The sequence below is a fragment of the Ptychodera flava genome, chromosome 11 (assembly GCF_041260155.1).
Source record: "Ptychodera flava strain L36383 chromosome 11, AS_Pfla_20210202, whole genome shotgun sequence".
NCBI classification, from domain to species: Eukaryota; Metazoa; Hemichordata; class Enteropneusta; family Ptychoderidae; genus Ptychodera; species Ptychodera flava.
In genome coordinates, this window is record NC_091938.1 from 7797061 (window position 1) to 7812845 (window position 15785).

Sequence of the window (15785 nt, forward strand, 5' to 3'; positions counted from 1 at the left end):
ATGTTATCTTGAATGATCTGTCAAAATATCCCATGAATTTAATGATAAATTTTACTGCAATCCAATCAAGTATCAGAAGCAGTTTTAGTGCTGTCACATCATTTAATTGAACCAATCATAATCCCAGCATAAAATGTCATCAAAATATAGCTGACAAGGGAAAACAAGCAACCAGTAACTGCAACATGTTTCATGCGTTCACGTGCGTAATGAATATTTGCGTTAGTGGCACGTGACCGGCGAGACCATTTCCGGAAATCGTCCTTTGGAAAGCAGATCAAAGCATCGATTTCATCAAGCTTGGACTGGATTAGCCTGTTTTATAAAGGTTTTTGTTTTCAGCTAGATCTAAATAGCAAGCAAATTGTTGAAATATCATGGCAAATCTGCCGGGTAGCGACTGCAATCATGTAGAACAGACCATGGATGTAAAAACTTCAATGAACAGACCATGGATGGGACTGTGGCGATGACCTCAATGACCCGGGTGAGTTCGATACACGCCACAAGTACCGCTGCGATATCACAGCTAGGATTCAATGCGCATATACGTTTGAGTTTTGTTCTCTTGCCTACAAAATATCTATCGAAAGTTGATAGTTGCTGCATTTCTATTCAGAGTTTTTGTTGAAAAAAAGTAGCTATCTACGGCTAGCGGCTTAATTGGTCCCCCAAAATAGTACTGCTGAAAGTTTTTCAGTGACCTGCAGAACGGAGTTGTAGTATAGAGCGGGCAAACTGCGTAACACTAAAACTGGATCGCACAGTAACAAATGACGGAAACCGATCGAGCCAGTTGCGACAGCTACTAGACTAGCTGAAGCCTATTTATCATAGAATAAGCTTACAGGTATTTCTCGATATTTCGCGATACAAATTAATTTCCATGCATTCTGGTGTCTCTATCATAACGCAAGTTGATTAACATGTTCTGGCAATGACAGTTGACGCAAACGCAAGGAAAGAAAAAGAGATGGGCCGTACTCAAGTAAAGACTCTGACAACAGCATCTTTATTAGGGAAACAAATGTACCGATCGGGACATAGGCCTATGATACCATTTTATTCATCTCGCTTTCCTTTGCGACAGCAGTCTAAATATAGCATGTCATATATATATATATATATATATATATATATATATATATATATATATATATATATATATATATATATATATATATATATATATATAATTTTTAAGGTTTTCGTGACACTACAAAAGCCTCTAAAATTTTCAAGGTCCAAGGTTTGCTCCTAAAATTTCGACTTACGGGCATGCGATAACGTAGCTGTGGAAACGCAGCTATCTGTTGGCGGGTTGCGTGCGTCTTTATGTGGGTCAAAGGTCAACCCGCCACGGATAGCTGCGGGCCATCTGCGAGCGAAAGTGGGTCTATTACGACGACACAACATGTATCGGAACTTTGAACGGCATAATAAACCAAAGTGAGCGTAATTCAATAAAATGACCTATACCTGCCTGAACTCTGATTATTGCTCATTCCCTAAGGGACTGGTCAGTTTCTTCGGCCTGGGGGTGGATTATTTTTTGCCGACGTCAAAAAGTGGCTGACCCCCCCTATTCCACATTTTGAAAACAGGGTGACCCCCCTATTCCAAATTTTGAAAAACAGGGTGACCCCCCCGCACGCGACAACTGTAATATGTAATAATATATATGTAATATATATATATATATATATATATATATATATATATATATATATATATATATATATATATATTAATTTTATTATATATTTTACATACATTTATATTTTAACTGTCATTCTGTGTTTTAATGAAATTGTTGGCATGTCAGTTGTAAGATAGGAATTTCAAAGTGTCAATCTTAAAGTTTGAATACAGTACATTTGAATGAGCTGTGAATGTATTTCACACTTTCTATGCTTAACCAGATGTCCTGAACTGTTGTACAGAAATGGATGTCAATCATTAATATCAAACAGGAAAAAGCAGTAAAAACTTTGATGGGTGTTAAGACTTGCCAGCCATCCAATTAAATCTCCTGAGGAACCATAGAGAGGCATTTTAGCCAAATCTGATGTGTGCAGAGTCTGAGATGACCTTTTCTTGTAACATTGATATTTGTGCATGTTGCTTTCTCATACTGAATTCTAAAAGAGAGAACAGAAAAGTATCAGGAATTTGTCATGCTTTTCATATGAAATGCAGATTTCATAATAGTACACTTTCACTTAGCAAACATCAAGATATCTCTGGCATATATCTCTGATTTATTAAAGTATGGCGCCCGAAGGGCGCGGAGAAAAATATGAAACATCCTGCAGGGTTTACATGACGCGCATTTCTGCGTCCTTTACGCATAAAACCGGACCCAGGACCCCTCAAAAACTAAACTACGCGTCCCTTCGGACGCACAAATATCTGTTGCTGGTGTATATCTCGCGAAGCTGCTGAACACGTGAAACACATCCCAGTAAACCTTACCGACCCCATACTTTAATAGAATGCTCCGTAGTGCATTGGCCTCCACTGTTTGATGACCAATGGTACCCGCGGAAACAAATTTTACTACCGTAAAATGTGACTTTCAAAATGTAAACTGATTCTTAATTGGTCGATTTCTTGTTTGCGGCGATCATACATATTTATGCATTATGGCGGGTCGTGTCAAATACCCAAAACAAGCCGATCTGCGAAAGTTTTTCGACGGCCGCAGCAACCAGCACGATGTAGGTTCGGTCGAGGCCGAAACAGCAGCTACGCCATGCGATACTGATACATCAGATCCCCCGGCCAAGTCAGCAAAATTACGAACATTCAACAGAAGTTGGCTCGATAGATTTAAATGGCTTCGATATTCTGAAGAGCGAAACGTCATGGAATGCGATGTATGTTTGAAATCGAATGTTACATGCCCGTTCACGGAAGGTTGTTCTAATTTCAACATTCAACTCTCACTCGTCATCAGGACTCGAAAAGTCATCTCACAAGTGCTAAAATCCTAAGCTTGAGGTCACAATTTACTACTGCTCGCAAATCTGCAGAGGACCGGCAGGTACCTAGGTGCAGGGTATGAGTAACGAACTCGAGGCGTACGCTGCACAATTACGTACTGTTTACCTGATTGCTAAACGTGACCTTCCGTGCGATGTATTCACTGACATCATGCATCTACAGAATCTGAACGGCTTAGACATTGAATATTACAAACGTCCTCAGATAGTTATGGAGTTTGAAGAGTGTATTCAACGTGTGATCGAGAAGTCCCTGATTGATAGCATACATGCAACTTGCAAGTGATTTCATCGGTATAATGTTGGATGAGACTTGTGACATAACCGTTCATAAGAAACTTGCCATATATGTTCGATATATTCAGAATGGCGAGGCGAATGTTTCTTTCCTCGGTAACCAGCAAATTGCCACTGCTACAGGGATCGAAAACGCCTTGATTGAATTTTGACTAGGAAAGAAATCTGTGACGCGGCCGTAGACAAAATATATGGACTGGGAACAGACGGGGCGGCCGTAATGACCGGTCGTTTGAACGGGTTGGGTGCAAAATTAAAAGCCAGAAATCCCAACCTTGTTCAAGTGCATTGTGTTGCACATCGATTGAATCTTGCTGCTTCTCAAGCAGGCAGAGAATGAGATATTGAATATTGCAAAGAATATCATAATATAATCCATTCATTGTATAAATACTTAATGACTCTAGTGTGAGATATGACAAACTTAGAAAAATTCAAACTCTGTTGAATGGGAAGGCAAAACAAATAACTGAGCCTACATCTGTTCGCTGGTTGTCGGTTGAATCAGCTGTCAAGATGATTTTCATCAGTTTTGAGCCAATTGCCTTGGCACTTGCAAGTGACAAAAAAGGGGGAAAGGCTGATGGGCTGTTGAAATTTGTCTCCAATTCATTGTTTCTGCTATTCACTGCCTTATTGATTGATGTCCTTACTGTGATTGGAATTTTGAGCCTTACATTTCAGAAAGATTCTGTCAACCTATCCCATATCAAAAAAAGTGTTCAGTCTACTAGGGACACATTGAATACAATGACTAATGATTCACACACTGTCAGAGAAGTCTTTAATGCTTTGGGTGATGTTCCTGGCAATGGTCAGAAAAACACATACAAAAACATTCAAATCACTTACAATCAGCCACTCAGACAGAGCTTCTGTAGTGTACGAGAAAATTATATCAACAAAGTACTGCAGAATTTAGATTGCAGATTTCCAGATGATGAGATGAATATTCTGGAATGTTTTGATGTAATTCTAAACCCACACAGATATCCTGAAAATTTGGCCAACCTACCTGACTATGGGGTCAACCAGCTTGATCAACTGTTGAATCATCATAACAATACACCAGGTATTGATGCTGATAGAGCTAGGGCACACTTTCTTGTTACAAACACTTCACAAGATCTCACAGGACGCACTGAATTTTGATATGTATATCAAGCTGTTGCTAACTGATTTTACAGAGGAGTATCCTGATCTTGCCATTCTTGCTAAAATTGCTCTTGTCATACCAGTGTCCTCTGCCCCATGTGAAAGGGGCTTTTCAGTACAAAATGCCATCAAACAGTGGGCACGAAATAGACTCAATCCTCAAAGGCTTAATAGACTAATGTTCATCAAACTGGTTGGCCCCATCACAGATGATTTTGACTTCATAAACAATGCTAGGTTATTTGCTGAAGGAGCTGCTGGCAGAGTGTGAACTCAACCTACTGGACTTGCTAGGTGAATGCCATTTCAGAGTATGAAATTACCTTCTTGTCAATTTGACAAATTTGAATACTTGTTCAAATTTCACAACTTTGTGAACTTGTCATTAAAGTTATGTGATCATTTCAATTATGAATAGTGTTCTTTGAATTGATCAATGAGGGAACTCAGTATGAACTAGAATTTTCATGTAAGAATAATTTTAAGAAATGCGCAACCATTTGCCGTGTGTTATAACACTAATTGAACACAGTGAAGACCATGGCATGGATAAACAATAAAATATTCTTTTGAAATAAATTGGGACCCCCATATTTTGATGTAGGACTCCCATTTTCTAACACCAGGGGTCCCAGGGACTCTCAAAAGTAAAAAGTGATGTAAAACCCTGGTGTACATAGTTGTTGTGAAGATTAGCTGCAAAATTGTAGCGCTACGGTGAGGGGTCGGTGAGTTTTGGTTTTGCGACCTCGCTCACAGTAGAGCTACAATGCCGAAGGCCCTGAAGCATACAAAATAAGCACGCTGCACATTTTTTGCAAAATTTATTTTTTGTACAATTTGCTCTTCATTTTGTTTGTTCCAAAACATTTTTAATTGTGCATGCCCGGAGTGCAAACATTGCTCGTGATTATGAATATGACGGTGGATACATTTACACGTTCATTTACAATTACAATGTACACTTTACTATGTAAGTTTACATTGCATTACACTATATTATTATTACCTTACCAACTTGACGGGTAAACATTTGAGAAGCATATGTAGTTTGAGGTGACTGAATATAATCAGGTGTCCCAGAAACGCTCCAGTGTGAAGGACTCACAACAAACAATTTTACAGAAAAATTCAAACAGACAGTACTTAACACATCAAACAGGAAATTAACACAAGCTGAATCTAAACTTTAGCAATTGAATATAATACAGCACAATCAAAAGTTGAAACACAACTGTAGTCTAGTAAAGCATGGCAAAACGTAATGTTATAATAAATGTCAGCAGTAGAAAGGATGGCAAAGGGGGACCTTGCAGAAATAGTGGCACAAAATCAGATCTGTCTTTGTAAAAAGTTAGTTCCTCAGCAAAATCCAAGAACAGTCTAGCTGCAGTACATGTAGTAGCTCGAGGTTTTGCCTGAGTATGCCGTCCGACCCAAATACCCAGGCAAAACCTTGAGCTACTGTACTGCAGCTGAGAACAGTCATGTGTGGTAGACTGTGGTATGACAGGGCTCGAAATTAACTTTTCCCCTGGTAATCCCATTTGGCTACCATTTTCTGAAGTTGGTAGCCAAGTGACAAGGTCTGGTAGCCCATGCATGAATGAAGAGTTTTTTTGTAAAGGATATGATATTTTTATTTATAATCTAGACAATGAGAGATTTATTTTGCATGATTTTATCCAGGAAGTGAATTTCTAGCCGTTTGACATCAATGCCTGCAGATCATAGCCTTCGGAAAACGGTAGCATGTGTAGTGGACAACGGTGACGCCTCAAAGTTTGACGACCTATTCACACATACATAGAACTTATATACAAATTTTGATGTTCACCTGGACAACTTTTCACTCAGCACGTGTAAACATAACATGGCTAAAATTTCAGGATGACAACTTCGTACAGTCATGTTCCTAATACTTTCGTGGCAATTGGCTATATTTCTCCATCATAGTACACTATCATGGGATGATCTGGTACACTTCGGAAAGCGTAATTTGTGGATGGCCCGGCAGTTTTTTCTTTCCAGTTTGAATAATTTTGTGTATAATAATTGTGATTGATACATTGTGATTAAATAACTATGAAAATGAATTTTCATTGGCCATCATTTCCCAAGCCTGTCATCCAAGTACATTAAAGTTCAGATAATGATATTTTGTTGAAAGTTTGTCGCAACAAATTCGACTGCACTGTCGCATTTTAATTTGCATAACAAAGTCATAGTCTGGCCTTTCTGTGTCAAGCTGGGTTGACTGTCGGACCGAGCGTAGGTCATCTCAGAGCGATCAATATCATGTCGCCCACTAAGTAAATTTCATGGCCCAGGCTTTGTAGTCCGTGTGGGCTACCATTTCATGGACTTTGGTAGCCCCAGGGAAAAGTTGGTAGTCTGTATGAGAAATCATTCAATGATTGAAGCACAATTTATTTAGTAACTGTTGTGCAAATGAATAATCGTCTCATTTTGTCTCTGTAAAATCAGACTATGCCATGATTTTATAATTTTTTTGGTGAAATTCAGTGCAGTGACGTTGTTATTCTGTATGAGCCCTCCATTAAGTTGTCTTATACAGGGACAGCAGATGCAACAAACTGCCCGTAGTTGCCAGCTATATAACAGTGTTTTGTTAAGGACGGTACCCCGGTAAATGTTACCGGGGTTCCCCAGTCATTTTACCGGGGTTGCCCTAGGTATATCAATGCAATCAGATCAGGGGACAGTAGAAATGTTACCGAGGTTCCCACATCATTTACCAATGTTCCCCAACCTTAGCAAAAACACTGATATAAGTACCAACCATTGGTCACAGATAGTAGAAAAAGATGAGTGTACCTCATAGGGACTGTACTGGTATACTCTAGCACGCACAATTAAGTAAATTCTTGTTAGGGAGTAATAGGTGTGGCAAAGTCACTCCCTCTAGAGTATATTGTCGCTTGTCATGAAACGTATGCATTTACATTGGTTTGTGGCGTTGTCAAAAGTTTATTAATGCGACTATGGCCCCATTGCCTTTTCCCGAAAATATCAGCTTGCAATTTAATATACAGGATAGAGTGAGAGAAGGTATAACAGTTTAATGTTATCAACTGCTAATTGACTTGCTTGACCACAAATTTGCGGCTGACTCGCAGCGTGTTTGCAAGGTTATATCTGATTGGTCGATTGTCACTATTCACAGCCACTTAGGGAGTCTATTTGTATTGTTTTCATTATTGGTAAGATTCAGCCACCCAATTGGATAACAGCTTCGAAATCACTGCGAAGTCGGCCCCAAATTTGACATTCTCAGGTATAAAGGTTAGAGTGCCCTCTCGGGTCAGTCACAATCAGGGTGCGCTAGAGTGTGTCACTTAGGTCAAAATTTCAAGTTCATGATAACTGTCCAGTTAAATAATATGTTGAAAGGTTATGGTATGGGGCATATCTTCCTAAAATTTGGTGAAGCAAACGTCATTAGTATTACCACAGTGCACATTGTTTTATATGGTCGACGCAGTGTCACGGACGCTACAGAAATGTTCATAAAAACACAAATGTCACAATAAAATTTTAAACAATGATTTGTTAATGCTTTCTTCTGTTATTACAATATAAAGATGCATATTGGCATTAAAATAAGCTATACTTTGGTATGATTTACTTAATTTTTCCATGAATAAACACAACCTCAAGTTTAGTGAGAAATACAACAATATTGATCATAATTTTTAATAGGACTTTCAACTTCTCTATGTCCTTCCACTGTTATGCTGTACTTAAAAGTTTTATTGTCATGAATTGACCATGCTATAGCAACAATATTAATACCATTCAGTGGAATCAAAATGAACTTCATTCTAAAATATTTTCTGTTTAGCATGACATGTAATTTGTCACGGACGCTACCAAAATCAAACTTGAAAGTTAGGTCAATTTGAAATATAAAAAGCAATCAACAATCTGGTTTTTCTTTCTCTTTTCTCCAAAACCTTTCTCTATCAAACATTTAAATTGCGAAAATTGTGTCAAAACATTGACGATTTCTTTAAATTGAACAAGAAAGCTATAGCAACTACTGCCAAAATCAGTTGGAGTATGTGAAAAATGTCTATACCAGTAATAAACTTTCAATACATCAAAAAACACAGAAGTTAACATTGCTTGTGCCTTACTTAAAGTGTAAAACCAAGATAAAACTAGACACCTAGATCAGGCTAGAGAGAACAGGTTGTTAAACTTTGACCTGTGGTCCCACAATAAAATTTGCTGCAATGTATCTGACACACCACCCAAGAAATCCAAATGGCTTGCAGCTGTTCTAACACCTGTCAGGATGGGGCGCACACACACTAGGTGAGGCTGGAGATCAGAGACGTAGTCTGCCAACCTTTGACCTCTGTTCTATAATATATCTGTACTCTCTGACGAGCGTAAAGTTGGCTCATACTCATCCTCATCCTAGCCTCAGAGGTCACGCGAAAATGAGGATGAGGATGACGCTACAGCGTCAGCTCCACCTGCGTCAGATCTGATTATTCCCGAATGCATCTGATGGAATGATATGTGTAAAAACGACTTTAAAAATGTGCTCCAAGTTTCATATCACTGTAAATGTTAATTAAAACACAGTGGAATTTGCATTTCATAATATTTAGTTACCTCTCCTCTCAATATCCGTTTCTCACATTGTAGTTATAACGCAACATTCTTAGCCCTCAGGCCTCAAGTCATAGTTATACAAGTTAATTGTTTTATATGTCCTTTGAATAATTAGGGCTTTCATATCACCTCTCATGGTGGCGATTTTTACACATTTCGGACCATGTTACCTTTTTTGCACCAATTTTTGGAAAATCTTAACGCTAGAGTTAAGAGGATACCAACAAACACATCCGCGGATCAATGGACTGAAAATTACGAACATTTCCAAAAAACTAGTCCATATGAGATATTCAAACGATAAAATATTACCTGCGAACCAGTTTTAAGATTCAAAAGAAAGTTGAGAAAGAATGGAGTTGTTATTTTCTTAAGTTATGGGCGAATTTTATCATTTCCATCATCGGGTAGCGTAACTTCAGCAATCTTTGGATACGACGCTGAAGCTGATGCTGAGTAGCGTCATTTTAGCGTCAGCTAGAAAGGTCACCTGAGGATGAGGATGAGGATGACGCCAACTTTACGTTTGTACTCTCTGCCTTCATAATATGTGAAAGTGGAAAGTGGTGGAGACAGAGTTAACACAAATATCATTTCTTACCCCCTTGATTTTTTAAAATTCAAAATGTGATAACAAAACAATAAAATGTGGTGGTTATTTCACATTTAGATTGGCTTATAATCTGAAAAACAATGTTTGCATTTTATTGTAGCATCTGTGACATAATGAATTGAAATGGAATACACAATAATAAATGCATATACAGCACAGAATTCATTATTCTTTTCATTATAGAATTCTAATGACATATTAAATATAATTACTGAATTCTTAAAAAACACCAATCTAAGTGTTACAGTTGAGGCTCAACATAATTTTTGAGTGTTTTATTACTTTTTAAAAAATCAATTTTGTGCAAATTTACAATTTTATGCCTTGAAGACATTTTGTAACCCAACTCCATGTATGTACACACAATACACACTAGTATTTATGTTTCAGTGGATTAACTGTGTAGTAAACACCGTCACGGACGCTACACCGTCACGGATGCTACATTTCCATATTTTAGGAATATTAATAGTGAATGCAAGGGACAGTAATTATATAATTTGTTTATTTAAGGTAGGCACCTATTGACACTTAGGCCTGTGACATCAGATCTTTTATAACTCCTGTTGTCCTTAAGATATGAGTGTGTCACGGACGCTACAAGAAATTCCGACCACAACAATCTCCATTTTCATTTATTCACAAAACAATACAATATGCAATTTTATTTTAATTTTGGTGTATAAAATGCTTGCCATGGATGTTGAGGTTGGAATTAAATTCAATATTACAATATTTTACCCATTTCTACATAAAAAGTAAAGGCATATGTACTTATGGTCATAAAACACAAAAAACATAACGATGTTACAGTTTTGGTAAAAATACCGCATTTTCTGTTCCGATGCACATAATCACATGGAATAACTTGTGAAAGAAAGATTAGGTATTCTGCAATAACATATGTAAGCTAAAAATTCTACAATTTTAACACTGTGTTCCAAAAACATTTTGAAATTAAGTACATTTTGAAGTGAAACAGCATAACGCTACTTTTTACAGTTTTTAAAGGCATTTTTGTGGATGTACAACCAAACCTGCACAATATATGCAATATTTCTTTATGTGACCAAGTTAGATACAACTATACTATTTATTAGAAACAAATAAGCAATATAATATCAGTCTGAATAGCAGATATATGCCATAACAAATGAAAATCATCTAGCGCACCCTGATTGTGACTGACCCGTCTAGAAACAAACAACAAACAAGACTCAGTCAACCATACCACAGTTAACTAGCTACACATGTATGCACTGACTAAGGAATAACTCTCGAAAAAAAATTCACATTCTTTTCTGAAAAGAGAGATTGCTCCTCATACCCTTTGTAGATGTAGCAGGATTTTGTAAAAAATCCGTAATGCCCATTTAAATGTTAAAATTAAATGTATCGTTGCAGGTCCATTTGGTAATATGCACCTCCAAATTAAAAGACATAAATTTTGCTCAAACTATCTGGAATGGAACTTTAAACAACTCACTTTCAAAATCAAGAAATAAAAAACAGGGTCACCGTGCAAAATTGGTACTTACATGAAAGAAATAAATAAACCGATATTTCCTCACACAATTCCACCATCCTGTGTTAACTCAGTGGGGAAAATTCAGTTTATTTATACCATGAGCACAAAACAAACTACCACAAAACAGTATTGCAATAGTTTTTTGAGTCCAAATATCTATCTTTGATGTGCATTCTACCATAAAGTATGGTCAAATGCTTGAAAGAAAGATATTATGCTAAATTTTACTGGTATGCTTCCAGTAACTGACAAGTATATCTTTCAAAGAAGTTGCGCTTATTTGTGAAATAGCACAGGGCCATAAGGCATTGTCAGTCATAGCAAGAGTGTGAAAAAAACTAATAAATTTATGATTATGAATATTTTTGTTAAAAAAATTAAATATTTCTGTCATTATTGTATACTTACAGTCTTACGCAAGTACCCTACGGCACTCGAATCTTGAATGATATTCAGTATCCTTGCCAATTCGTGCAGTTGTATTACACAGAGCATTAATAAATTTATGATTCTGAATATTCTCGATAAAGAGTAATATTTCTATCATTATTGTATACTTACAAAAGTACCCTATCACTCGAATCCTAAATGATGATCAGTATTTATACCAAATTCACGTAGTAACGTACATGTAGTACAGACCCTCAGAAATATGGTCAATATAGTTACACTGTAGCAGCATTGAACAGTAACTTGATGTGCAGTCACAAATACTGCCTTGGCATACTCTCTAAACAGTAATGATAGGGAGGGAGCTGACTCTGACTGTCCAAGCAGTGTATGTGACCTTCAAATAGCCCACTATTCCTTCCTTGTTGATTTCCAAAATTTCTACCACCTTAGAGCAAGTCGTTAGGTCAGGCATTGAGATGTCCAGGTGGGCTGTGCGACATGTAAAGCAGGGGCCATCGAGAAATGATGTGTCATTGAGAATTCAGGCCATTTTCAGAGCATTCCCAATCAACAGACAATCTGATTTGCATGGCTCATCACAATTGCATGTTGTTGGTGAGGGGTGGATTGATCATTAGTATATTAGGTATGCTGACATCATTGACAGAAAGGCCAATAATCTTGGAAAACCCAAGTTTAGAGTTCTTGGAGATTCACTGTACAGTGTCTATTGTCACATACAAGTTTTATGTGACATTCAAAGACATTAGCTACTCAGGTAGTCACATGTATGAATTGAAAAAAAGGATATTAACATTACTTTTAAGATTAATATTATAAATATTATATATACACAGGAACCCCCAGTTTGCAAGATGAATCCTGCCGTCCCCTCTCCCCAGCACTGGCGGCTGTTGTCAATGGTCAGATACGGAGTGTCAGCATTGGCAGTTTGTACAGCATAGCTGAAGGCAGTGAACCAATCAGTGAAAATGATGAAATACAAAGTGTAAGTTATTTTATATTAATGATTTCTTTTTGAAAAAATATTAACAATCGTACAGTCTCTGTATTAGGCCCACATGTCATAATACAAGTATCTTTACAAGGAAAAAATATTCATGTATCAATAAGATGATCTTAAAGGCACTGTTTGCGATCCCTGGGATCGCCTTTGTTCTAGTCTGTAAGAGGATTATGGAGGTGTGATAGCCTTTTGTTTTCCATTGAAATTGTAATCTGGTGGGTAAATTTTCTGATGAGACAATCTGATGCCAACACAGGCCTTTAAAGGCCTGCATTGGCACCAGATTGTCTCATCAGAAAATGTACTTACTAGATTACAATTTCAATGGAAAACAAAAGGCTACCACACCTCCATAATCCTCTTACATACTAGAACAAAGCCATCCCAGGGATTGCTAGAAGTGCCTTTAACCAGTACCAGTGTTTTATCACACTGCTACACATATCATGAACATTATTCAAAGAGAATGAAGGACCATGCAGCATACAGTGATGGACACTGATAAAAGTCTGAACACCAGATGTAAAAACCATTCCCATCGTTTTCTTCATTTCTTCATTTTGATATTTTCAGGTTCTAGATCTTCAAAGCAAAGGAGACTCGGCTTTCCAAGCCAAGGATTACATCGAAGCCATCAAGTACTACAGTGAAGCACTGGAGATTGACGAACAGAAGCCAGAGGTGCTGAGTGCAAGGGCTGCAGTCTACCTGGAAGTTAGAAAGTATGACCTGGCACAGAAAGATGCTGAACATCTGGTGAAGATCAACCCCCTCATACCTCAGGTAATTAGTCATACTCTGTTCACTGTATACAGTTGTTACTGTGTGGCCAGTGTTGCAGCCAGGAATTTTAAACCAGGGGACCCCGTGTCCCACTACCATTTATTTTTGGAACATTTTGCACATTGTGCGTCAGTTGTTAATCAAATTTTATATTGTTTTATTATAAATTAGTTTCACAAAACAAAATTCAAGCTACCGGCTTTAGTAACAGCAATTGTAACAGCCTCGTATCTGCCTCCAATCAGAGCTCGGTCGAACTACAACCAAGTGCAGTATTTTAGTTACTTTTAACCACAGCTTTGAAAGTACGTAAATATAAACCTCAAAATAATCATGGAAAACACAGGCATCATCAGTAACAGATACTTTGCAGATTTCATCCATTAAACACAGTTGACTCAAGAGAGTGTGTCCAAGGAGACCTGCAGTGCGTGAGAATGCGGGACAACAGGTTCCGTTTTGGGGACATTGTCGCAAGGGCGCGTCCTGGCTGCAACACTGTATGCCTGATAATACTATTATGTTTGAGCACAGGCGACCAATAAGGGATTTTACGGGTTGGTCAACATCGCGAAAGATAGGAATGGTTACCTTTTTCATTAACATCACTATCTTTCCGATGTTGACCAACCTCTGATAAGTCCACGGATTAGCATAATTAGTTGTGTTGACTAATTAATTACAGCATGTGTGTATGAGAGATACACGTCCTGGTAATGGGGTGTAAAATAAATAAAGAGTCACAGAGGCTAGGTTAGGTTATAAAACCATTTATTTTATTTATTCCGATCATTCAGAGAAGAAAGAAGAGAAAATGGTAGAGAAAACAGTGTGAAAAACTCAGTAATACTTATTGGGTCGCCTGTGGTTGGAGTCGGTCCTTTGTAATCTAAGGTTAAAAAAATCCATTTCTGAAACCAACCTCTGATAAGTCCACGGATTAGCATAATTAGTTGTGTTGACTAATTAATTACAGCATGTGTGTATGAGAGATACACGTCCTGGTAATGGGGTGTAAAATAAATAAAGAGTCACAGAGGCTAGGTTAGGTTATATAAACCATTTATTTTATTTATTCCGATCATTCAGAGAAGAAAGAAGAGAAAATGGTAGAGAAAAACAGTGTGAAAAACTCAGTAATACTTATTGGGTCCGCCTGTGGTTTGAGTCGGTCCTTTGTAATCTAAGGTTAAAACAAGTCATTGTCAATGACATAGTCCCCACTTGTAATAGGAGTATTAGTCTTGATGGGGCAGGGAAATGAGGTCATTAAGAAGTATCACTGGAGTGTATATGTTCAGATCTATGGACACATAGGTCTATGTCATTGTTCCCAATTTGAAACAAGAGGCATGTATAAGTTATGGTTCTAAATCAGGAAAAAAGATCAGACCTCTAGTTGTATTGGCCAGCCAAGAAATACATATGTGCATAATAAATGAGGTACAAGATGTGACATCTTAAGGTCTATTATCCTATCAAATCAAAGCGTAAAGAACTTGTGGTTACTGAGATATGCATATATATGCATATTGAAGGTCAAAGGTCATCAAGGTCACGTGACATTTTGAAAAAAAAACAAACATTGTATTGCTAATTAATCCATATATGCCAAAATTCAGACCTCCAGCTCTATTGGCTTGGCCACAATTATATATGGGCATAATTAACGAGGTTAAGCATGTGTTGTCATAAGTTCTTCCAACCTACTCAATATAAAGGACATAGCACTTGTGGTTACTTATTTATTGACATTATCGTGTATTGTAGGTATAAGGTTATAGAGGTCACATGACATTTTGTCAAAAAATTTCTATCCTATAGTCTATCCCTATATACTAAAAATCGTACATTTACCTCTATTGGCTTGCTCAAAATAAGATATGCACATAATTAATGAGGTACAATATGTGGCGTCATAGGTGTCCCATCATACCAAATATGAAGGGTGTAGCATTAATGGTTCCTGAGTTATGGACAAATATGTATATTTGAGGTCAAAGGTCACTGAGGTCACATGACATTTTGTCAAAAAAATTGTATTGCTAAGTTATCCCTTCATACCAAAAATCATACCTCTAGCTCTATTGGCTCGCTCAAAGTTAGATATGCGCATAATTAATGAGGAACAATATGTGGCGTCATAAGCTGTCCCATCATACCAAATATGAAGGGTCTAGCACTTGTGGTTACTGAGTTATGGACAAATATGTATATTTGAGGTCAAAGGTCACCAAGGTCACGTGACATTTTGTCAAAAAAATTGTATTGCTAAGTTATCCATATATACCAAAAATCAGACCTCTAGCTCTATCGGCTCGCTCAAAATTAGATATG

At 37.4% G+C, this 15785-nt stretch overlaps 1 long non-coding RNA gene across 1 annotated transcript; it reads left to right on the forward strand.

Annotated features, from left to right (window-relative positions):
* Positions 1 to 313: 313 nt before the first annotated feature.
* Positions 314 to 13443, forward strand: LOC139144609 (uncharacterized). The gene is made up of 3 exons (XR_011554825.1): positions 314 to 487; positions 12496 to 12647; positions 13239 to 13443. It is a non-coding gene; the product is annotated as an uncharacterized lncRNA (long non-coding RNA).
* Positions 13444 to 15785: the final 2342 nt, after the last annotated feature.